At 39.3% G+C, this 24,977-nt stretch overlaps 1 protein-coding gene across 4 annotated transcripts in view; it reads left to right on the forward strand.

Annotated features, from left to right (window-relative positions):
- The window catches only part of FAR1 (fatty acyl-CoA reductase 1), a 69,541-nt gene that overhangs the window by 8,565 nt on the left and 35,999 nt on the right, over positions 1 to 24,977 (forward strand). Inside the window, exon 1 of one of the 4 annotated variants that reach the window (XM_044258878.1) lies at positions 13,519 to 13,537. The exons of the other annotated variants lie outside the window; for them this stretch is intronic. The gene's annotated coding sequence lies outside the window, so the exon portion shown is untranslated. Of the gene's footprint in view, positions 1 to 13,518; positions 13,538 to 24,977 lie in introns of those variants that run through there. 4 annotated transcript variants of the gene reach the window in all.

Here is a 24,977-nt window from a genome sequence, read left to right on the forward strand (position 1 = left end):
ATCCCTCCTTGTTTGTAGTTTTGCTTTACGTGTTTTTAGTTACCCATGGTCAGCCTGGGTCTGGAAGCAGGTGATCCTTCTTCTGACATGTTAGAAAGTTGTAGTAGACTAATAGTAAGTCACAATTCCTACATCATTTACCCTCCTTCATCTCATCTCGTAGGCATTTTATCATCTCACATCATTATCAGAAGAAGGGTGAGTACAGTATAATTAAGATACTTTGGGAGGGAGAAAGACCACATTCACATAACTTTTGTTACAGTATATTGTTATAATTGTTCTATTTTATTATTATTATTAATAATCTCTTACCATGCCAAATTTATAAATTAAACTTACCGTAGGTATGTATATATAGGAAAAAACAGTATGTATAGGGTTTGGTACTGTTTGCAGTCTCAGGCATCCATTGGGGCACTAGAAATGTATCCACTGTAGGTTAGGGGGGAATTACTGTACTTGCACACTTTGTTTTTCATATAATTTAAGGGGGTTAATAAGATTGAAAGAACCCAGGGTGCCTGGGTGGCTCAGTCAGTTACGCATATGCCTTCGACTTAGGTCATGATCCCAGGGTCCTGGAATGGAGACTGCATTGGGCTCCCTGCTCAGTGGAGAGTCTACTTCTCCCTTTTCCTCTGCTCCTCCCCCGCTTGTGCTCTTTCTCTCTCTCTCTCTCTCAAATAAATAAATAAAATATGGGCGCCTGGGTGGCTCAGTGGGTTAAACCGCTGCCTTCGGCTCAGGTCATGATCTCAGGGTCCTGGGATCGAGTCCCGCATCGGGCTCTCTGCTCAGCAGGGAGCCTGCTTCCTCCTCTCTCTCTCTCTGCCTGCCTCTCTGCCTACTTGTGATCTCTCTCTCTCTGTCAAATAAATAAATAAATAATCTTTAAAAAAATAAATAAAATATTAAAGATAAAGAGACTCTCAGAACCCATTGTGGGTCTATGGATTCTAGTTAAATAAACGATTCTTTAGTGTATAGGCAGAAAACATACTGCTAAAAAAAATTTTTTTTTTAAAGATTTTATTTATTTATTTGAGAGAGAGACAGTGAGAGAGAGCATGAGTGAGGAGAAGGTCAGAGGGAGAAGCAGACTCCCCGTGGAGCTGGGAGCCCGATGCGGGACTCGATCCCGGGACTCCGGGATCATGACCTGAGCCAAAGGCAGTCGTCCAACCAACTGAGCCACCCAGGCGTCCCACATACTGCTAAAATTAAACTCAAATTTATTTTGTTGTGTACTGCTCAGCTTTTATAAACAAGTGTTTCATTATTGAATAATTAAAAATTATAAAACTCATTATGCATATGCCTTATTTAAAAAAATAAACCAATTCTTTTTAAAGATTTCTTTTATTTTTATTTATTTATTTTTTAACCATCTATTTTAGAGAGAGAGAAAATGCAAGAGTATGAGCAGAGTGAGGGAGAGAGGAAGAAGAAGAGACAGAATCCTCAAGCAGACTTCCTGCCAAGCGCAGAGCTTGACATGGGGCTCCATCCAGGACACTGAGATCATGACCTGAGTCAAAATCAAGAGTTGGCTGCACAACTGACTGAGTCACCCAGGCGCCCCTTAAACATTTTATTTATTTATTTATAAATAAAAAGATTTTATTTAATTATTTGTCAGAGAGCTCACATAAGCAGGGGAGAGGCAGATGGAGAAGCAGCCTCCCTACTGAGCAAGGCCCCCCCCCCACCATGCTGGACTCGATCTCAGGACCCTGGGATCATGACCTGAGCTTAAGGCAGATGCTTAACTGACTGCGCCACCCAGGGACTCATACTTATGATCCTGAGATCAAGAGTAGCATGCTCTATCAACTGAGCCAGCTAGGCACCCCCAAACAATAGAACAATTCTTAATTGGATTTCTTGAAAAAAATAAGCTATAGCTAGCTTAATAAATATATTGAATGATTTTATCAAAGATTTTGGAGTGTCTAATCTTTTCATATAATGACTGCTATCCATCCTGAATTAAGAGGAAGTAAATATAACGAAGAATGAATAAAATGTATACATATCATTTTTTTTCAAAGGTAAAGGAAAAAGCTACTTTGGCCTTAGCTGCCCTTATATAGTTAAGACCTGTGGAGAAGAGGGTCTGTTAAAGTATTTAGAGTTGTACATTTGTGTTAAAATCATTCCTGTATGTGGTAACGGGGCTTAGAAATGTGTTTGGGCTGAAAGGATTGATTCTCTTTAGAGCCCTGAAATTGTGTTTATCATCCATCTAGTTCGAAGGATGGTCCTAAATAAGTTTCTTAGAAATATGTGGTTTTAAAAGGTTGTGGGTTACACCTAAAATGTAATCATAATAATAGTTTTTAGCATAAGCAGAATCTGCAGGAGATAGGAACAGTTGAATTAGCTGCTATTGAGACATTTGACTGTTTGAAGATCAGTGAATTTTAGGTGTATTGCTTTAATGTGATAACCTTCATGACCTGTTAGAGTTAATAATTCTCTGAGTAATGTTCTACTAGGAAATAGCTTATTCTAATACACAGTATTGACATATAGACTTTGAGAGCTAGGAGAAGGAGGATTTCACCATCAGTGATTCGGGCTCATTTTCAATGAATTCTGTGAATGATGAGAGCATTTAATTGACTGGCCCAAGGTCAGGTGGTTACTGGCAGTCCCAACAGTATAGTTATTCATTACTGATTTTTTAAAAAAGTTTTTAACTTATTTAAATTCAATTAGTTAACATATAGTGTATCATTAGTTTCAGATGTAGAGTTCAGTAATTCATCAGTTGCATATAATACCCAGTGTTCATTACCTCACATGCCCTCCTTATTGCCCATCACCCAATTACCCCATCCCTCCACCCACCTCCCCTCCCTCAGTTTGTTTCCTATAGTTAAGAGTCTCTTGTGGTTTGTCTACTTCTTTGATTTCATCTTATTTTATTTTTCCCTCCCTTTCTCCATGATCCTCTGTTTTGTTTCTTAAATTCCACATATGGGTGAAACCATATGATAATTTTCTTTCTCTAATTGATTTATTTCGGTCAGCATAATACCCTCCAGTTCCTTCCATGTCAATGTAAATGGTAAGATCTCATTCTTTTTGATGTAATGATGAGTAATATATGTTGTGTATATATGTATATATATCACATCTTATTCTTTTATTTTTTTTAAGATTTTATTTATTTGACAGAGAGAGATCACAAGTAGGCAGAGAGGCAGGCAGAGAGAGAGAGAGGAGGAAGCAGGCTCTCTGCTGAGCAGAGAGCACGATGCGGGACTCGATCCCAGGACCCTGAGATCATGACTTGAGCCGAAGGCAGTGGCTTAACCTACTGAGCCACCCAGGTGCCCGCATCTTTTTTTTTTTTAATAAAGATTTTATTTGACAGAGTGATCACAAGTAGGCAGAGAGAGAGGGGGAAGCAGGCTCCCTGCTGAGCAGAGAACCCGATGCGGGGCTCGATCCCAGGACCCTGAGATCATGACTTGAGCCCAAGGCAGGGCTTAACTGACTGAGTCACCCAGGTGCCCCTATATATCACATCTTTATCCATTCATCTGTCGATGGACATTTGGGCTCTTTTTGTAGTGTATCTATTGTGGATATTGCTGCTATAAACATTGGGGTGCAGGCACCCCTTCAGATCATAGTGTTTGTATCCTTTGGGGTAAATACCTAGTAGTGCAATTGCTGGGTCATAGTATAGCTCTGTTTTTAACTTCCTGAGATTTCTCCTTAAGGTTCTTGAGGAACCTCCATACTGTTTTCCAGAGTGGCTGTACCAGCCTAGGCATTCCCACCAGTAGTGTAGAGGGTTTGCCTTTCTCTGCATCCTCACTATTTGTTTTTTCCTGACTTGTTAATTTTAGCAATTCTGACTCAGGTAAGGTAGTGTCTTATTATAGTTTTATGTTTATATTTTCCTGATGCTGAGTGATGTTGAGCATTTTTCCATGTGTCTGTTGGCCTTTGTACGTCTTTGGAGAAATGTTTATTCATGTCTAATGCCCATTTCTTTTTTTTTTTTTTTTTTTAAAGATTTTATTTATTTATTTGACAGAGAGAGATCACAAGTAAGCAGAGAGGCAGGCAGAGAGAGGAGGAAGCAGGCTCCCTGCGGAGCAGAGAGCCCGATGCGCGGGGCTCGATCCCAGGACCCTGGGATCATGACCCGAGCCAAAGGCAGAGGCTTTAACCCACTGAGCCACCCAGGCGCCCCTTCTGCCCATTTCTTGACTGGATTACTCATTACTGATGTTTGATAGGTCTGTTGTGCTTACTGATTTTGAGCTGTCTTCATTCTGATCTGTTTCTGGAGAAGGAAGTATCTTTACACTAGCGTTTTTGTGGCTTTGATTCTCAATTGATAAATTGACTAAGAATTTCGTGGATTTTTATTCTCTTACTGTTTTTACTTTGCTGTATATGTTCTCAACCCATTTTTAGCACAATAACCGGTAGTTACAATGCTTATTCAGGTAAGGTTCTTAGGAGCTTAAATACAGTTTCACAGCTGGAAACAGATACTAAGAATCCATGAAGTCCTTAAGCACTCCCCTTATGCTTTCTATACCTTTCTGGACTGATCCCTGCTTGAGGGTATTTTAATTGCAAGCTTTATCTATGAACCTGGGAAAGTTTTAAAGGCAAACCAGGAAAGGATTTCTGAGAACAGGGGTTGTTATGGAATTTAGCCCTTTTTAAGGCATTTCTAGATGGTTCCCAGAACTAGAGACTAGAGGGATCGTTCACATTCAAGTTCAGAGAAGTTACTATTACTTCTTAGAAGGGCCTGATTCCAAGTCCTTATGTCATTTGGTTGGTATAGACCTACTGGGCAGGGAGAAGACCTGCCCCCATTTTGGTGACCCTATATCGAGGGCAAGGACACTTTAAACAGTGACTCTCAAGCTGTTTTAATCCCAGCCTTTAGCTGGGCCATTCTTTAGCTCAATAAATTCCTGCTTTCTGGTGGAAAAATAATTATAAATGTAAAGGTACAAGCATTTGGGGGGGGTGAGGGATTTTTTTCAGCAGTTAGAGGTATTGTTCATTCCTAATTGAATCATGAAAAACATACTTGTCTTTAAGTCTAGACTTGCTAGAAAACTGTAGGTCTCAAATCCAAGTGATGCATTTGTATAATACATTCTGTAGGTTTAATAAAACAACTAAAATGTATGAAGCTCAACTAATGCTAATTTTTAATTAAAAAGTAAAAAATGATTGTTGAAAACCATGGTCAGCTTAAGACAACACCACCTCACTGACAGTGAGTGCTTGTCTTGAAAATTTCAGAATTCCAGCTTTTGAGTGCGCATGTGTGGTAGAAGCTTTGTAGCATTGGGAGTTGCAGCAGCCAGAGGTATTAACGTATACAGATTGCAGTCTTTGGTACATTCTAATAACATGCCCATTTTTGCAGCTCTTAATTAATGGCTTAATAGCTTATTCATAAGTAGTCTTATGCATCAAAGGAAGACCATGCTTTCTAAATCATTTGTAGTCCATGGGAGGTTTGGTCCATTTTTGGATAATCATTAACCTTAGAAGATAATCTGTGAGCTTCTCCGCGGCATTGTTTCTCTAGCTGTTTTGGGAAATTTGTGAAAGCCTAAGTTGAACTAGAGTTCAGTGGGCTTCTTCACCTCAGGACCTTGGTAGTCTTTATATGCTAATATACTTTGTTGTTCACTGGTTGTGGGTAAAGTGTACAGTTTCCTGGCCCCATTTACCATGATTTGGAAAATGCTGTCTTGGAGGACGTACCAGTTTTTAGGTTCAGCCTTAAGAACAGATTCCGAAGGTATGTAAGAAAGTGACGCAAAAGAAACAGGAAACGCAGTGTACAACATAAAGCAGGAACTTTAAAGCACTTTTCTGCTGTTATGGGTTGGCATTTGCTGTAATAATGAGAACTGAGTCTGAACTGCTTCTAAACTGAATCTAAACTGAATCTAAACTGCTTCTATAAGCAGTGAAATACCTGAATTTTACCAGCTTGTTCTGAATGATCTTAATCTTTGTGAGTAGACTTTGGTAGTTTTAAATTACACCACATAAGATACATAATTAGTAATCTGCCTGAGTCAATTTCGGGGTAAACCTGTAGGTAGTCATCTACTTGTAATGTTCATGGTAAACATGATACATTTCCTGTTAACATCAGTTTTGGTTAACTTGAAATATTTTTACATTAACCCTTAGATATATTACAGAGTCAGATGTACAACTTCCATGAATTCCTAAGCCAAACGGGGTATTTCCCTTTCTTTAGTTATGTTTAAGAACCCTGATTTTTGGCAATACACTTAAAGTATTAGTATAGCAACGTATATTGGAATTTTGTATCTCACTTTCTGAGTCTAAAAGTATTAGTATGAAAATTTCATGTCTTGGGGCGCCTGGGTGGCTCAGTGGGTTGAGCCTCTGCCTTTGGCTTGGGTCATGGTCTCAGGGTCCTGGGATTGAGCCCCGCATCGGGCTCTCAGCTCAGCGGGGAGCCTGCTTCCTCCTCTCTCTCTGCCTGCCTCTCTGCCTACTTGTGATCTCTCTCTTTCTCTCTCTAATAAATAAACTATTTTAAAAAATTTCTCGTCTTAATATGAAAATAATTTTATTAAGGTGTGGAGAGAATATAGAATAACAATGGAATTGGACACATGCTTTTACAAGCAATGGAACCATATATTACCAAACTGAGTTAATAGGAGCTCAACCCTTCTTCTGTAGACTTTACAGTAGAGAAGTTACCCAACTGGTACAGGCCTTGAGAACAAAAAGAGAAACAAAGGAGAATGGATATTGATGAAAAATTGAAGTTTTCTTGTCAGCAGATAATTTTAATGCTGTTGAATTGGTATTTACTTTCTGTTGGAGGAAAACTTGACTTTTTAAAGATAGCTTTGTGTTTTTTATATCACTCAAAGGAATTTAGAGTCTGATTTTTGTTAATGTCTAATATTTTCCAGGGTAATGAAGCCTTAGAGACATTTAATGCTGGCCAGAGTACCATGCTTATGGAGCAACCACAGTGTATAAAATAGTCGTGTAGTGCCCCTGAGAGAACTAATGAGCCTATTGGGATTCCTAACCAGCAAGAAGTATCTTAGACAGGGGCGCCTGGGTGGCTCAGTGGGTTAAGCCTCTGCCTTCAGGTCAGGTCATGATCTTGGGGTCCTGGGATGGAGTCCCACATCGGGCTCTCTGCTCAGCGGGGAGCCTGCGTCCCCCCCCCCCCCGCCTCTCTGCCTACTTGTGATCTCTCTTGTGTCAAATGAATAAATAAAATATTACAAAAAAAAAAGAAGTATCTTAGATATTGAGGAGGATAGGATTCAGAGAGTTAAGTATTCTTATGCCAGTGTCTGTGTAGGCAAACAGAGTGCCCATTATATCTACTTCAGTGGGTGCTTACAACAGGGTTAGACACTAGCATCTTTTATTGAAAAATGAAATGTTAACCAAGATGCTACAGCTATTCTTTTGTTTGTGGAAAAATGCCTTATAAGCCTTAATTTTTGAAAAAGGAAAAAGGAACCTACTATCCTTATCAGCTCGAGTATAGAAAATAGTTTGTGCATTTAGAATTTGCATTTTGGCCCTTTATTTGTTGCTTACAGCTTACTTTCAGAGATGGTTTTCTTTTATGTTGAGTCTTTTTTTAAAAAAAAGATTTATTTATTTATTTATTTGACAGAGAGAGAGAGAGAGAGAGAGAGATCACAAGCAGGCAGAGAGGCAAGCAGAGAGAGAGAGAGAGAGAAGAGGAAGCAGGCTCCCCGCCGAGCAGAGAGCCTGATACGGGACTTGACCCCAGGACCCTGAGATCATGACCCGAGCCGAATGCAGCAGCTTAACCCACTGAGCCACCCAGGCGCCCTATGTTGAGTCTTAAAACATTAAATAATGGGCGCCTGGGTGGCTCAGTGGGTTAAGCCGCTGCTTTCGGCTCAGGTCATGATCTCAGGGTCCTGGGATCAAGTCCCGCATCGGGCTCTCTGCTCTGCGGGGAGCCTGCTTCCTCCTCTCTCTCTCTCTCTGCCTGCCTCTCTGCCTATTTGTAATCTCTCTCTGTCAAATAAATAAATAAAAATCTTAAAAAAAAAACAACAAAAAACATTAAATAATGATTGCAGTTATTAAAATATAGTAGAAAAGACACATAATCAGTGGTTCCCAATATGCCTCCCAATGGAAGACTATCAAAAATCTTGAAGTATATATACCATGTACAAGGTGAAGCCTCTTCATAATTGAACTAAAATGAGTTGGCTTGCTTTTGGCTAGAAGTGTGTCAACTCCCAAGTGGTAACTTATTGGCTAGTGTGGTTCACAATTAAGTGAATAAGCAAAATTGAAATTTTAATTTAGTAATATTTTTGATAGGCAAAATAATTTGAAGTATGAGGCCCATGGGGCCATATTTTTATTTTTATTTATTTATTTTTAAATATTTTATTTATTTATTTGACAGAGATCACAGGCAGGCGCAGAGAGGAGGAAGCAGGCCCCCTGCTGAGCAGAGAGCCAGATGTGGGGCTGGATCCCAGGACCCTGGGATCATGACCTGAGCCAAAGGCAGAGACTTTAATCCACTGAGCCACCCAGGCGCCCCAGGGCCATATTTTTAAAAGCAGTTTGGGTGACTAAAAATATGTAACAAGGAACAATTCTTTATTGTTTCCTCGCCCAAGAAGTAGGTCCAGCATGGATTAAATAGTTGATAGTCTCAAAGTAATTAGCAGTTATCTCTCCATGCTTTTGGTGGCAGATGGTATTTTCTAAAGATGGTTTTAACGATATCTCCCATCTCACATATTCTTTAAGTGTGATCTTGACTCCTCTTTTCCTGAGTTGGGGTTTATGTCCCCTCCCCTTGAATTTGGGGGGGTCTTGTGAATCATTTGTAAGCAGCAGAGTACCAGAGAAGTTAAACTGTGATTCCAAGGCAAAGTTAGAAAAGGTGAGAGAGCTTCTACCTAACTTAATAGAATTCTGGTCTTGAAGACTTTAATCAGCTTTATAAGCAATCTAGCCTGAGATTGCCATGCTGCAAAGAAGCCCAGACTTCTTTATGTGGAGAGATACGAAGGATTTAAGATCCGGAGCTAAAACTTTTCAGCTAGAACTGTTTAGTTTAACCCTTTCCAAATTCCTAACTTAACAGATAATTGTGAGAGAGATGAAAATGATTATTGCTGGTTTTTTTTTTTTTTTAAAGATTTTTTATTTATTTGTCAGAGAGGGAGAGAGAGCACAGGCAGACAGAATGGCAGGCAGAGGCAGAGGGAGAAGCAGGCTCCCTGCTGAGCAAGGAGCCCGATGTGGGACTCGATCCCAGGACGCTGGGATCATGACCTGAGCCGAAGGCAGCTGCTTAACCAACTGAGCCACCCAGGCGTCCCCTGGTTTTTTTTTTTTTTTAAGATTTTATTTATTTATTTGACAGAGAGATCACAAGTAGATAGTGACAGAGGCAGGCAGAGAGAGAGAGACAGAGGGAAGCAGGCTCCCTGCTGAGCAGAGAGCCCGATGTGGGACTCGATCCCAGGACCCTGAGATCATGACCTGAGCTGAAGGCAGCGGCTTAACCCACTGAGCCACCCAGGCACCCCGATTATTGCTGTTTTAAGACACTAAGTTTTTGAGTGATTTTGTTATATAGCTATAGATGATCAGAGCACTGCTTTACCTGAACCTGCTACTATATACTGAAGTAGATTTGACCATGTGTAAAATGTAAGGAACACACCCCAGTGATTTGTTCTGGTATCTAACATTAACCTTTTTTTGATATTTTACTTTTTGTAATATAAAACTTTTTTACCCCTTTATCCTGCATCGATATGGAAAAGCCAGTCCATCTTTAAATATTAAGTAGAGTGTGTTTTGGTAACTGAAGGTATATCTCACATGTTTGGAAATGTCCCTGAATGTTTATTATGGCATGAGAGGATATGCATCATCTTTAGAAGGCCTTTTCACTGTTAATCTTCGTTGGCATTGAGATTGATATTTGGCTTTCTATTAGTTTCTTAGGCCTGCTGTAACAAAGTACCACAAACTGGGTGGCTTAAACCAATAGAAATTTATTGTCTTATAATTCTGGAGGATAAAATCTGAAATCCACGCTCCCTCTGAAACCTGTAGAGGAGTCCTTCTTTGCCTCTCTCTGGCTTTTTTGTTGACAATTTTGGTGTTCTTTGGTTTGTAGCTGTGTAACTCCAGTCTCTGGTTTTATTTTCACCTGGACTTCTCCCTCTTGTGTCTTCACGGGGCCCTCTTCTTATAAGAACACCAGTGATAATTGGATTAGCAATCTACTCTCCTCCAGTGTGATATCATGTATCTTAAATAATTACATCTCCAACTGTCCATTTCCAAATAAGGTCACATTCTGAGGTACTGAGGGTTAGGAATTCAGCATAATCTCTTTTGAAGGAACACAGCTCAAACTAAACAGGCCTCAAGGCAGATTGGTATAATTATGTTTTAACCATTTATAAATTTTTATTCCAGAGTAGATGTGAATGAGGTTTTTCATCAGTACCCATGAAGTCTGTTCTCTGTATATTAAGACCCCTTTCCTTCGAGCATGCATAGATAACACACATAGATAATAAAATTTGATGGTAGTTTTTAACTGTTTAGGCTCATTGATCCCCCTTGAGAATCTGATAAAAAAGGAGTGGATTCTTTCCCTAGAAAAATGTGCAGATGTATGTGTGGGACTGTGTATGTGCACACATACATAAACATACAGCGGTATTTTGCTTGAAACTTTAACATGTTCTTGAACCTCTACCCTATCCCCCAACCTCCAAAGCCTGTTCATGAACTTCTGGATTAGAGTTAAGTGATTTCTATTGGTGAAAGATACCTAATCCTCATATCCCTTTTAGTGGAAAAACAGAAGGAAAAAGGGAGGAGGCAGAGGTGTTGGGGTGGGGGGTTGTATAGGCTCCCCTATGGTCATTGCAGCTGTGGCTGCATGTGGCTTTCTGGGGGATTTTCATGTTTATGTGATATTTATCATAGGCTAGTCTCTTTTCTTCTCCCTCCTGCTGTCCACCCCCATAACCTTTAGCTAAATAAAATTGTAAATCGTATAATTTTGAGTAGAGAAGAATAATCTAAGTCCTTTTAGATGTGTACCAGTATATATAAACAGACTTTTATTTAATTTTTTTTACCTTTTTTTTATTTTAAAATAAACAGCCTTTTATATCTTGCTACTGGATTAGCTCATGACCTTTTTTTTTTTTTTTTTTTTTTTTAAGATTTTATTTATTTATTTATTTGACAGACAGAGATCCCAAGTAGGCAGAGAGAGAGAGAGTCGGGGAAAGCAGGTTCCCTGTAGGGCTCGATTCCAGGACCCTGAGATCATGACCTGAGCTGAAGGCAGAGGCTTAACCCACTGAGCTACCCAGGTGCTCCAGCTCATGACCTTTTTAAATTCTGTTATTTAAAAAATTTTTTTTAAAGATTTATTTATTTGAGATAGATTGAATGTGAGAGCACAGAGTGGGGAGAGGCAGAGGGAGAGAGGAACTCATGCAGACTCTGCACTGAGCATGGAGCTTGACACTGGATTCTGGTCTCACTACCCTGAGATCATGATCTGAGTCAAAACCAAGAGTCACCTGGGTGGAAACCAAGAGTGAGACGCCCAAGCAGCTGCAACACTCAGGTGCCCCAATTCTGTGTTATTTTTTTTTGACTATTTTATCAAAGTTATTTTGAAAAAGCTAGTTGTCTAGGGTTCTGAGTCTGCAACAGGAGTGTATTTTGTGCTCTTCACATGTTGCCTTTTCTCCAAAATAATATTGCCCAAATGTCACCCCAGGACATCTTATGGGCTTTCCTTTTAAAAATACAGATTTTTTTCCTTTTATATGCCTTACAACAAGCTATAGGTTATGTTTTGATTTTGCATTTAGCCACTGGCATATTTTTATTTCTGAAGGCTGGCATTCATGTATATCAAACAAGTATTTACTATTTTACAGTGATACACGTGGTAAGTCTAGACGTAGTGAAATCACAGGTGATGAATTTTCAGACCAGACTGGTTTCCTATTGATTTGTGTTCATTTTTCTGAATATGGAATGCTGGAAATAATTATTTAGAATAGGGGTTAGCAAACTATGGTTTTCACTCTGCCTTCCTCCTTTTGTGAATGAAGTTTTTTTTTTTTTTAAAGATTTTATTTATTTATTGCCAGAGAGAAATCACAAGTAGATGAAGAGGCAGGCAGAGAGAGAGAGAGGGAAGCAGGCTCCCTACTGAGCAGAGAGCCCGATGCGGGACTCCATCCCAGGACCCTGAGATCATGACCCGAGCCGAAGGCAGCGGCTTAACCCACTGAGCCACCCAGGCGCCCCGTGAATGACATTTTATTGGAACACATCTATACCCATTCGTTTACTTATGGCTGATTTTGTGCCCCAAATGGCAGAATTGAGTAGGTGATAGAAAGATTGTATGGCCCACAGAATTGAAAATCTTTATTACCTAACCCTTTACAGAAAACCTTTGCTAACTGTTGATATAAAATATTGTTAAGTCCCCGGATTCTTTTTTTTTTTTTTCTTACTTTTTTTTTTTTTTTAAAGATTTTATTTATTTACTTGACAGAGAGAGATTACAAGTGGGCAGAGAGGTAGGCAGAGAGAGAGAGGAGGAAGCAGGCTCCCTGCCGAGCAGAGAGCCCGATGCGGGACTCGATCCCAGGACCCTGAGATCATGACCCGAGCCGAAGGCAGCGGCTTAACCCACTGAGCCACCCAGGCGCCCCGTGAATGACATTTTATTGGAACACATCTATACCCATTCGTTTACTTATGGCTGATTTTGTGCCCCAAATGGCAGAATTGAGTAGGTGATATAAAGATTGTATGGCCCACAGAATTGAAAATCTTTATTATCTAACCCTTTACAGAAAACCTTTGCTAACTGTTGATATAAAATATTGTTAAGTCCCCGGATTCTTTTTTTTTTTTTTCTTACTTTCTTACTTTTTAAGGGTTCTTTAATTTTTTTTTTCTTACTTTCCAGTGATGAAATCTGAAGTATATTAAAAGACCATCTGTAGAGCTCTACTTTTTATCTGGCGCCTGAATTTCTTTAGCTGTTCTTCCAGGTGGTTGTCTAGCTTAGTGGCCTAGTACTGTGAGACAAACAGCATTGAATGTGCTGTGTTAAACGCAGAAGAATGACCTCTGAATGGGAGTCAGTCATTAACTCTGAATGAAAAGGTAGATGAAATATCTTAATCTTTGTCTGTTAGGTCTCCCTTCTGTCTCTTGGTGGTTTTTTTTGTTTTGTTTTGTTTTGTTTTTAAAAAGATTTTATTTATTTATTTGACAGAGAGAAATCACAAGTAGACGGAGAGGCAGGCAAAGCGAGAGAGAGGGAAGCAGGCTCCCCGCTGAGCAGAGAGCCCGATGTGGGACTCGATCCCAGGACCCCGAGATCATGACCTGAGCTGAAGGCAGTGGCTCAACCCACTGAGCCACCCAGGCGCCCCTCTTGGTAGGTTTTGACTTTGGCTTTGTTTACATGGTAAAGGTACAGAGGAACCAGATTTTAAGAGGAAGACAACTAAGTGGGCCCTACTTCAAGGTACAGCTTTTAATTTGTAGAACTTTATAGGAAAGTAGATTGAGTGGTTAGACATTAACTTGGCACTTTCGTATTCAGTGCTTAATTGCCCTAAATAAATTTGTAACTGCTAAAACAGAACCTAGTCCTTTTTTTTTTTTTTTTAAAAAGATTTTATTTATTTGATAGAGAGCGCAAGTAGGGAGAGAGGCAGGCAGAGAGAGCAGGCTCCCCACCGAGCAGAGAGCCCGATGTGGGGCTTGATCCCAGTACCCCGAGATCAAGACCTGAGCCGAATTCAGAGGCTTAACCCACTGAGCCACCCAGGCGCCTTGAACTTAGTCCTTACAAATAAAGATTTGTCAGATTTTATAATTTGTGTTAAAATTGGTGATACAGAAAGAAACACGTACAGGTAGAACACGTCTAGACTTCACTGCAGAGCTGTATTCGGTAGTTATATGTACTTGACTACTTAGTAAATGTGGTGGACATAGGGGATCTCTCAAGAGATGGAAGAGATGGGTATTTGATCCCAAGGTCAACATTATCTGGAGGGGGAATGAATTTCTCTTCATTCCATTCTTGAAATCCAGCCTGTTAAGAGTCTTGTTCTTCAGCAGTTTCATAGTTATCATCTGGTTTTTAATCTAATGGGTTTTCCCATCTAATAAAGAAGTGGATGAAAATGTAAGTAATAAAGATTAGCAGAAGAAAGATAATACCTTTTTTTCCCCCTTCACAACACTACTCTTTTATTTTCACTTTTAAATTTATCAGGTGTGACTCACTGTTTCTTTGTCTCTGTCTCCCTGTCTCTTGCCACTCTAATATCTTGAGAGTGTACTTTTTGCTTAAATAAGCCTTCCTGCTCGTGTCGCTCAAAAAAAAAATTGTCAATCTTTTTTCTAACAGATGAACATGAGTTTGTAAATAGTTAGAAGACAAAATATAGTGAAGACTGGCTAATTGAGAGGAAAATTTGTGCTTTCAAATTTTTTTTGGTACCCTCTGACTTTTCTCTTTTATAAAAAATGTTTTAAAAATATATAACCCATGTACATAGTACATAATTTAAAAATGCACAGAAGAATATGTGGTGAAAAGTAGATGCTCATCATCTCTATTCCCCACTTGTTGAGTTCTTCCTCCCAGAGGTAACCATCATTACCAGTTTTGGGGAGGGTGGTTGCCAGAAGTAATCTGTGTATAAGTATGTACATACTTTCTTCCATTCCTTTCTTCATAAAAATTGGTGTATCATATGGTGTTTTACTTCTTGACTTTTAAAATTTATCGTGAGTGCTATTGCATATCAACATATATATGTTGAACCATCTCATTCTTTTTTTAGATGCAGAGTATGCCATTATAGTAATATACCACTTGGTTTGCTCAATCACCTGTTGGTGAACTTTTAGGTTTTCAGCCTTTTGGAATCAGTACAGGGTTGGGAGGGGTGGGCAGTGGCCATGAACTTGGTTCTAAATTGGATTGGTAACAGTATTTGAGGTGTGAAATTTTATGCCTTAAGGAACTGGAGTAGGTGTCTTTGGATATAGCTTTATCACTATAATGTTTCATTTCCATAGGGTCCAGAGGTCCAGAACTTACTAGGATTGAAACAGAATTTCCAAATAGAGGCTCTAGGTTTAGGGACAGATTCTGGGGAGAGGGAACTGGGAAGCACTAGGCAGACTATGAGGAGTTCACCCAGGAGGAACAGTCAGCTTTATGGCTTAGTGGGAACACAATGTGACCCAGGAACTGGAACAGAAACTCAGGATCTTGGTCTATGCCAGGGGTCTACAAATTTTCTGTTTCAGGGCTACACAGTAAATATTTTAGGCTTTGTGGGCTGTAAAATCTCCGTTGTAAGTACTCAGCTCCGTTGTTGAAGTATAAAAGCAAGCATGGGTAATTCACAAGGCTGGGTGTTGCTGTGTTCCAACAAAATTTTATTTATAAAAAACAAAATTAGGAGAGATTTGGCTCTGGGGCAATTGTTTGCCACCCTCTCATAGACTCAACTATGAGAATAGGGAATTAACTGCAGCTTTTTGAAAGGTGGGTGTCTCAGAAGCTCATGTACCAAATGATAGAAGGCCAGATTTAAGGCAGCAGATACTCTCTACATCCCACTTTGCTGGTAAAATCAGGTTTCTGAAAGTTCTGCAGGGTCTTTCTCCGTAACAGTGCAGTACCTTGGATGGGGCCTTTAGGCTGAAGTTCTTTATTCCCTGAGGTGGACAGGTATAAGGTTCTAAAGGTTAGGATTAAGAATTTTTTTTAAATCCCTGCCTGTTACTTCTTCCCTTTTTACCTTGAAAATGGACTAGGCAGTGTTTCTCAGAGTTTGGATTCCAGTCAGTCTGCCTTAAATCAACTGTGGTTCCTGAATTTGGAAAGGGCTCTTGTGGAACTGTTTACAACTATAAAAGATGTAATTATGTGTCCAGTCTTTTGCATATTACATTTAATCTACACAAATACTATGAAGTGAAGAGGAGGTTGGGTATGTATGCTATCTGTATTGCAGAGATGAGAAAACCAAAGAACTGAATAGGTAAGTAACTTCACCCCCAAGATAAATAGGTGTACCTGGATTTCAGCCCAGCCCTGCTAGACCCAGAGCCAAGGATTCCTGCTATATCATGGCATCAGGTTATATGAAAGGCTTGTTCCCACAAAGGGCCCACGTTATTTAGCAGGAAACAGTTTATAGCAGAGACTGATTTCAAATAGTACTGAAAATGGGTTCACTAGAGATTCAGTTTCCTGCTTATGTAGTAGAGGAAATGTTTTTCTTCTGCCCTCTTTGATTCTATGACTGGTGCCTGCTACTTAAACTGACAAAAGATTAACAGGAGGAAGGGTGTGTGTGTATGTGTGTGTATATTTTATATATATATGTATATACATCAACCCATAAGTTGATGCATGTGTGTGTATATTTATATATATATGTATATACATTATATATACACACACACATATACTTTTTTTTAATGTGCACAAGGGTTTTCATGTCACAGAAAAGATACGAAAACCCAAAGAGAGGTGGTAAGATTTGAAAGGTTATATACCATATTAACAAAGGGTAAAAAATTAAGTGATGGGTGGGAGAATGGGTGAAATAGGTGATGGGAATTAAAGAGTACACTTAAAAATGAACACTCAGCAATGTATAGAATTTTTGAATCACTGTGTTGTACACGAGAAACTAATATAACATTGTATGTCAATTATACTGGAATTAAAATAAAAACAATTAAAAAAATAAAGTTAATTAAAAATGCAAAATAATTATGGAGAAGTGGCTAGACAAAGGAAAAGGAGTTCAGGCTTCTAGATGCAGCAAATTGTAGGAAGGTAAATATATGGGAAAAGTAATAGAAGATAGGGGTTATTTTAGTAAAGTTTGTTGTGCACACTCAGCTCAGTGCTACATTTATTTACATCATCTTCTTGGCCATAAAACTCCCCCAGAGTCCTCATTATGGCAATCTTCATTTCTCAAAAGTTCCTGCTTTTAGTGAGGTAGGGGAAGCTCAGAAAGACTTCTTTCTGCATCTGTTAAATCTCTGTTGCCTATAGCTCAAAGTAATGTATATGCCAAAGTGACATACTTTAATGTATATATTCTGATCTGCCATGCTCCCTCACACAGCATTTCTATTTTTCACAGCTACATACCATACATGTTTTCCAAATTCAGTGATCCTTAGGATAACTTTGGTATAGGTATTTGTAGAAACATGTTTGAATTTGTTATTTAGCTTAAGCAAGACCCCAGAGCTGCTTGTCTCCCACCCTTAAACTACCTCTCCTGACCTGTGTTTTTTAGTGCTAATACTCCAATGAATGATTCTGTCTAAGTAAGGTCTTCAGTAGTTTGGGTGGAGCAGAGTTGGAAATAAATCCACTAACCTTTGATAACCTGTGGATAATGTCTTTTTTATTCAGACTGATATTGACAATAATTAAGCCCAACTAAATGGTCTTTGAGACAAGTTCTGTTTGACAGTTGACCTCTTCTGCTCTCTTTGTTGACTGCCTCTGGAAATCTTGGGGAAGTCCTGGTAAACTCTAATTGCCTTAAAAATTTTTTTAAAAAATTTTTTCTTTATTTATCTGACAGAGATCACAAGTAGGCAGAGAGGCAGGCAGAGAGAGAGGAGGTAGCAGGCTCCCTGCAGAGCAGAGAGACCGATGTGGGGCTCGATCCCAGGACCCTGGGATCATGACCTGAGCCGAAGGCAGAGGCTTAACCCACTGAGCCACCCAGGCGGCCCTAAATTTTAATTAAGGGTCTACCTGAACCAGTTAATATTTACATTTCTATTCTGTGTTATTAGTTAGGCCCATTGACTCCTGTTGTGGAATAATGTGGAATTTTCAGGATTCTTCAGCCAGAATTTGCCTTATTTCATATGTTAAAATTCTGTGAAGCAGATTTATGTCTGTTATATGCCAGGAAGCTCTGTAGTGAGGAGTGATGTTCTGTTTCCTCCTGTCGGGAATTGTACAAAATGAAATGGACCCTCAAGACCATCTTTTCCAGGGGCGCCTGGGTGGCTCAGTAGGTTAAAGCCTCTGCCTTCGGCTCGGGTCATGATCGCGGGATTCTGGGATCAAGCCCCGCATCGGGCTCTCTGCTCAGCGGGGAGCCTGCTTCCTCCTCTCCCTCTCTGCCTGCCTCTCTGCCTACTTGTGATTTCTGTCTGTCAAAAAAATGAATAAAAAAAAAATCTTTAAAAAAAAAAAAAAAAAGACCATCTTTTCCAGCCTCTTTGCTTTCTCTGAACTTCTCTTCCAGTGCTCACACTCAGTCCTTACCCATAAGTTGATGCATTTGACTCACCTCACAGGACAAGTAGAAACTTTATCTGCCTTGCCTCCAACTCCCACCCCTGCCCCGAAAATGTGGGATTTAGATGGAAGATACTGGTTTAGTTTGGCTCTGCCCATAGGTGTGCTGAGCAACCTAAGGCAGGAGGATTATTAAAGACACTTGCGGGAGATTTGTGCTGAATAGTTGGTTCCTTTTCCTTTCTTCCCTTTGTTCGCATCACTGGTGAGTCTTTTTTTTTTTTTTTTTTAAAGATTTTATTTATTTATTGGACAGAGAGAGAGATCACAAGTAGGCAGAGAGGCAGGCAGAGAGAGAGGAGGAAGTAGGCTCCCTGCTGAGCGGAAAGCCCAACGGGGCTTGATCCCAGGACCCTGGGTCATGACCGGAGCCGAAGGCAGAGGCTTAACCCACTGAGCCACCCAGGCGCCCCATCACTGGTGAGTCTTCTGTAAAACTTGTCTTCAAGCCTTTGGAATTGTTGCTTATTCCTTCCTCCCACCATGCCCTCTCTCTACTTCATTGTTTTCAACATTTGTTTTTCTGTTTAGCAAGTGTCTGAAACAACTAGTTGACAGAGTATTAAGAGTTTTAATTACACAGTTGTTTTTACCTCTGATACAGAGAAAGGAATCCCCCATTTCTTGACACCGAAGAGCTGCCTTTTTCTTATTTGCTAGATTTCTTGCGGTTTTCTGGTTATTTGAATACCCCAGTTTCTCACTTTTTAGTAGCTTTATCTTTTGAAAGATCTCTTAAAAAAAAAAGATAAAGAAGTTGAAATGGGAGAGAGAGGACCTGGTCTTTACTCAGTTTATCTTAACTAAGTTTCTTTCTTTTTTTTTTTTTAAGACTTTATTAATTGTATGACAGAGACACAGCGAGAGAGGGAACACAAGCAGGGGGAGTGGGAGAGGGAGAAGCAGGCTTCCCACTGAGCAGGGAGCCCGACTCAGGGCTCAATCCCAGGACCCTGGGATCATGACCTGAGCCGAAGGCAGATGCTTAATGACTGAGCCACCCAGGTGCCCCTTAACTAAGTTTCTAAAACTAATCAAGACAAGATGATTAGCCTTCCACTAATACTAGGACATTTATTATGAGAGTTTAGTTGTGTTACAAAGGTGCAGTTTATATTGACCGAATGAGTGCTGTTTAGGAAGTTCTCTGTGGTTTCTCCCTTTGTGGCCATTTCAGGCTTTTTTGTCTTTGAGACCTATTGCATGTTCTCTATTTACAGATAAGGAAACAGGTTCAGAGTAGAATTTTATCTTAGGATCTGTGGCCAAAGTGGCAGCATCTGGACCTGAAGTGAGTGAGTGTAGGAAGTGTACATATCTCCATTTTTTAAGTACATTCATAATATATTTTCTTAATATAAATATAAATACATAATGTATAACCACCGGGAGAACCCACTCTAGCAAGAAAACCTTGAAAGTAATAGTGATACTTGGTACCCAGCATTTTTACTGGTCTTTGAAAAGACCAGTATGGTTCTTATGGTTCTTTGGAACCATAAGAGAGGGTTTTGTTTTTTGTTTTTGTTTTTTTGTAATTGGAAATATGATTGACACACAATATTACATTAGTGTCAGGTGTACAACATACTAATGCAACAAGTATATATGTTATACTATGCTTACCACAAGTATAGCCACCAATTGTCACCATACAACTCTGTTAGAATACCATTGACTGAATTCTTTATGCTGTACCTTTTATCCCTGTGACTTAATCACTCCGTGACTGGAAACTACCTCTCACTCTCCTTCACCCATTTTTGCTTATTCCCCTGGCCCTCTGCTCTGACAGCCATTAGCCTTTTTCTGTATTTTTGGGTCTGTTTCTACTCTTTGTTTATTCATTTGTTTTGTTTTTTAGATTGCACATATGAGTTGAAATCATATGGTATTTGTCCTTCTCTGTCAGACTCCTTTCACTGAGCATAATACTCTCTAGGTCCATCCTTGTTGTCCCAGTGCCAAGATCTCGTTCTTTTTTAGGTTGAGTAATGTTCCATGGTGTGTATATCTATGTGTGTACGTGTATGTGTGTGTATGCATGCACATGTGTGTGTGTACTCACCACATCATCTTTACTGATTCATCTCTGGAGACTTAGGTTGCTTCAGTATCTTGGCTATTGTGAGTATTGCTGCATTGAACATAGGAGTGCAGATCTTTCTGAGTTAGTGTTTTTGTTTTCTTTGGGTAAATACACAGTAGTAGGATTATTGAATCATAGGATAACTGTGTTTTTAATTTTTCAAGGACTCTCCAAACTCTTTTCCATAGTGGTTGTAGCAAATTACATTCTCCTCAATCGTGCAGGAGGAGGGTTCCTTTTTCTTCACATTCTCACCAACATTGTTTTTTTGTTGTTTTTTTTTGTTTTTTGTCTTTTTGATACTAATTGTTCTGACAGTTATAAGGCAATAGCTCATTGTGGCTTTGATTTGCATTTCCCTGATAATTTGTGTTATTGGGCATCTTTCTCACCTGCCTGTTTGTCATCTACATGTTTGTTGGAGAAATGTCTATTCAGGTCCTCTGCCCATCTTGAATTGGAATTTTTGTGGTTTTTAGTGTTGAGTTGTAGAAGTTCTTTATGTATTTTGGGTATATCATTTGCAAGTGTCTTCTCTCATTTAGTACATTTCCTTTTCATTTTATTGATGGTTTCTTTGCTGTGTGAAAGCTTTTTATTTTGGCATTGTCTCAGTAGTTTATTTTTGCTTTTGTTGCCCTTGCCTGAGGATACAGAAAAATATTGCTAAGGCTGACATCAGAGAGATTACTGCCTGCGTTTTTTTCTAGGACTTTTATGGTTTCAGGTTTCACATTGAAGTCGTTAATCTGTTTTGAGTTTAGTTTTGTATATGGATTAAGAAAGTGGTCCAGTTTCTTTCACATTTAGGTGCCCACTTTCTCAATACCATTTGTTGAAGAAACTTTTACCCATTGTATATTCTTACTTTCTTTGTCATAGATTAATAGACCCTATAAGCATGGGTCTATTTCTGAGCCCTCTTTTTTTTTTTTTTTTAAAGATTTTATTTATTTATTTGACAGAGAGAAATCACAAGTAGGCAGAGAGGCAGAGAGAGAGAGAGGAGGAAGCAGGCTCCCTGCTGAGCAGAGGGCCCGATGCGGGACTCGATCCCAGGACCCCGAGATCATGACCTGAGCCGAAGGCAGCGGCTTAACCCACTGTGCCACCCAGGCGCCCCTGAGCCCTCTTTTGTTGCATTACTTTATGTGTCTCTCTTTGTGCCAGTACCATACTGTTTTGATTACTACAGCTTTGTAGTGTGTCCTACAATCTGTGATTGTGATACACCCAACTTAGTTCTTTTTCCTCAAGATTGCTTTGGCTTATTCAGGGTCTTTTGTGGTTCCATACAAATTTTAGTATTTGTTCTAGTTCTGTGAGGATAAGGTATTTTTTTTGAAGAAAATACTCAGCTGCCGCTGTTAAGTGATGTTTTCTATAAGGCAGCTCAAGAACAGTAAAAATAAATATGAATCACATTTCTTTTCTTTTTTTTTTTTTTAAGATTTTATTTATTTATTTGACAGGTAGAGATCGCAAGTAGGCAGAGAGGCAGGCAGAGAGAGAGAGAGGGAAGCAGGCTACCCACTGAGCAGAGAGCCCGAAGCGGGGCTCGATCCCAGGACCCCAAGATCATGACCCGAGCCGAAGGCAGCGGCCCAACCCACTGAGCCACCCAGGCACCCCTGAATCACATTTCATAGCTCTTCTGCCCCAGCACACAGGAATGATAATACCACTGTTCTTCCTCAGGACTGAAAGCTGCAGCTACTTTTCAGCATATGACAGGAGCTTTAGATATCTTGCTATGTAGTAGAATCACACAGTCGGAATTAAAACAGCATGCTCTAGAACGATGGGCATTTTCTTTTTTTTTTAAAATTTATTTATTTATTTATTTGACACAGAGAGAGAGAGAAAGATCACAAGTAGGCAGAGAGTCAGGCAGAGAGAGAGGGGGAAGCAGGCTCCCCATTGAGCAGAGAGCCCGATGCGGGGCTCGATCCCAGGACACTGAGATCATGACCTGAGCCGAAGGCAGCGGCTTAATCCACTGAGCCACCCAGGCGCCGATGGGCATTTTCTTTCCTGGCTTCTGCCTTTCTAGTAGCTTCTGGCTACATTGGCAGGACTATGTGGAAGATGTGGCAAGTCTGGACTTGCCTTGAAAGAATTCTCATTTGTGCTGGCTTTGCCCTTAAATTAGTATAAGGGTGAAATAAATGTATTGATATATGGGGGAACTCAAGAATACCTAGACATAGAGTTTAAAAATACTTAGTGCCTTTAAAGTTTTTGGTAGCATTAAAACTTTAAAGCATGATAAACCGGGAGGCTTCTGGGAATTCTGTTTGTTCTTCTGTGAAGGAAATCATGTAAGTCACATGTAAATAGCTTTGGGTTAGTTACTGAAACTGGTAAGAAGCAGTTTAATTCTTCAGCCTTCTTAGCAAACAGCCTTGATATTACTAAGCTTGAGGAGAAAGAAGTTTGGTAAAAATTTTCTGCTATTTGGTGTTAACAGATTTGTTACTTAGGCTTCAGAGGGAAGTTGTCTTTGTAGATGAGGGAAGAAAGTATGTAGTTTGTTAGTTTAGGCATGAGACAATCACATATTCAAGCTGTAAATCCTAATTATAAAAGGGAAAACTGCCTGATAACCTTTTTTTGTTTTAAATGCATATGTATACCTGTGGCAAACTTTCTTGTGGCTGGTGTCTTGTAGATGCTTAATAAATACTTACTGAATAAATTCTTACATGTAAAAAAAAAAGCTTAAGAGAATCAGATGACTTGTTCTAGGTCATATTCTCAGTACACTGTGGTTAACATTTAATTAGTGTATAATTGATACTAATCTCTACCAGATTTGTTAGGTATGTTGATGTGCAGTTTTCTCCATATCTTCCCTATGAGGTTATTAACATTTTAACTTTAATATGCTGTTGTTTTAATTAGGCTTTTGGTCACTGAAATTTTGAAACAGTCTTATTTAGACCTGAAGCTGGTTATAACCGTATAATTTATTGTGCAAACTGAAACAATTCAGAGGGCTCTACTCAAAGTCAAGTTGGGACAGCATGTGTAAACCAGTTTGTTCTAGGCAAACGAGGATGTGACATATGGTTACATGCTGTTTTTATTTTTAAAGTGTGTAGCATACTTTCAGAAAGTCTTACCAGTATCTCAGAGGCCTCCCTCATACTGCCTTCTGGTCACTACTGGTCGTTCTGACTTTTAACTGATGAGTTTTACCTGTTTTTGAACTTTCTGTAAATGACCCTATATAGTGTACACTTTGTGCACCTGGCTTCTTTGACTCTGTGTTCTCTTTGTGAGCCGCATGTATGCTGTATGTAGTGATTGTTACTTCATTTCATTGTTTTTAAATATTCCATTGTATGAATATACTATAATGTATACAGAATATTGTTGACAGACATTTGGGTTGTTTTAATTTGGGGCTATTAGGAACAGTGCTCCTATAAACATATTTGTTTATGAGTCTTTTGGTAAGCATATGTACTTATTTCTGTTTGGGTGTATAGTTAGGAGTGGAATTGCTAAGTCATATGGTATGTTAAGTGTTCAGCCCCAGTAGATAATACCACTTTTGCTAAGTGTTAAACCCTGTCTGTGCTTCCTTAGCAGTAGGTGAGAGTTCCAGTTTCTCTGCGTCCTAACCAATACTATGTATTGTCTTTTTCATTTTAGCCATTGGGGACAGTGTAGTGGGATCACATTATGATTTTATCTTGAAAACTAATGAAGGGGAGCCCCTTTTCATGTGCTAATAGGTTATTTGGATTTTCTTTGGTAATGCCATTTTGATACTTTCCCTTATGGTCCTTGAAGCGTTTCCCATTTTTCTATTGGTTTATCTTGTGTCCTTATTGAGTTGTAGTTCTTTATATATTCTGGATAGTAATCAGTTGTCATTGTACATACTACAAGTATCTTTTACTCTAATTTGCCTTTTCTCTTTATTAATAGTATCATGGGATGAACTCAGTTTTAGTGTCTTCCAGTTTATCAATATTTTTCTTTTCTGGTTAGCAATTCTTGTGTCCGTTTAATAAGTGTTTGCCTACTCTAAGATCATGGAGATGTCCTCTGTCATCCTCTAGATATGTAATTATTTTACTTTCCACATTTAGGTGTATAGTCTATCTAGAACTTATGTTTGTGTATATGTGTGTGATATGAAATAGAAGTCAGGATTCATTTTATATAGGGATAGTGAATTGATTGCACTATTCTATCTTTGTTCCAAAAACACATTCCTGTAGCTCTATACATCTTGTTGTTTTTATTTTATTTATTTATAACAGAGAGAGATAGCGAGAGAGAGAACACAAGCAGGGGAGAGGGAGAGGGAGAAGCAAGCTTTCTGTTGAGCAGGGAGCCCGATGTGGGGCTCGATCCCTGGATTCTGGGATCATTACCTGAGCTGAAGGCAGTTGC

This window comes from Neovison vison, chromosome 7, assembly GCF_020171115.1.
Source record: "Neovison vison isolate M4711 chromosome 7, ASM_NN_V1, whole genome shotgun sequence".
NCBI classification, from domain to species: domain Eukaryota; kingdom Metazoa; phylum Chordata; class Mammalia; order Carnivora; family Mustelidae; genus Neogale; species Neogale vison.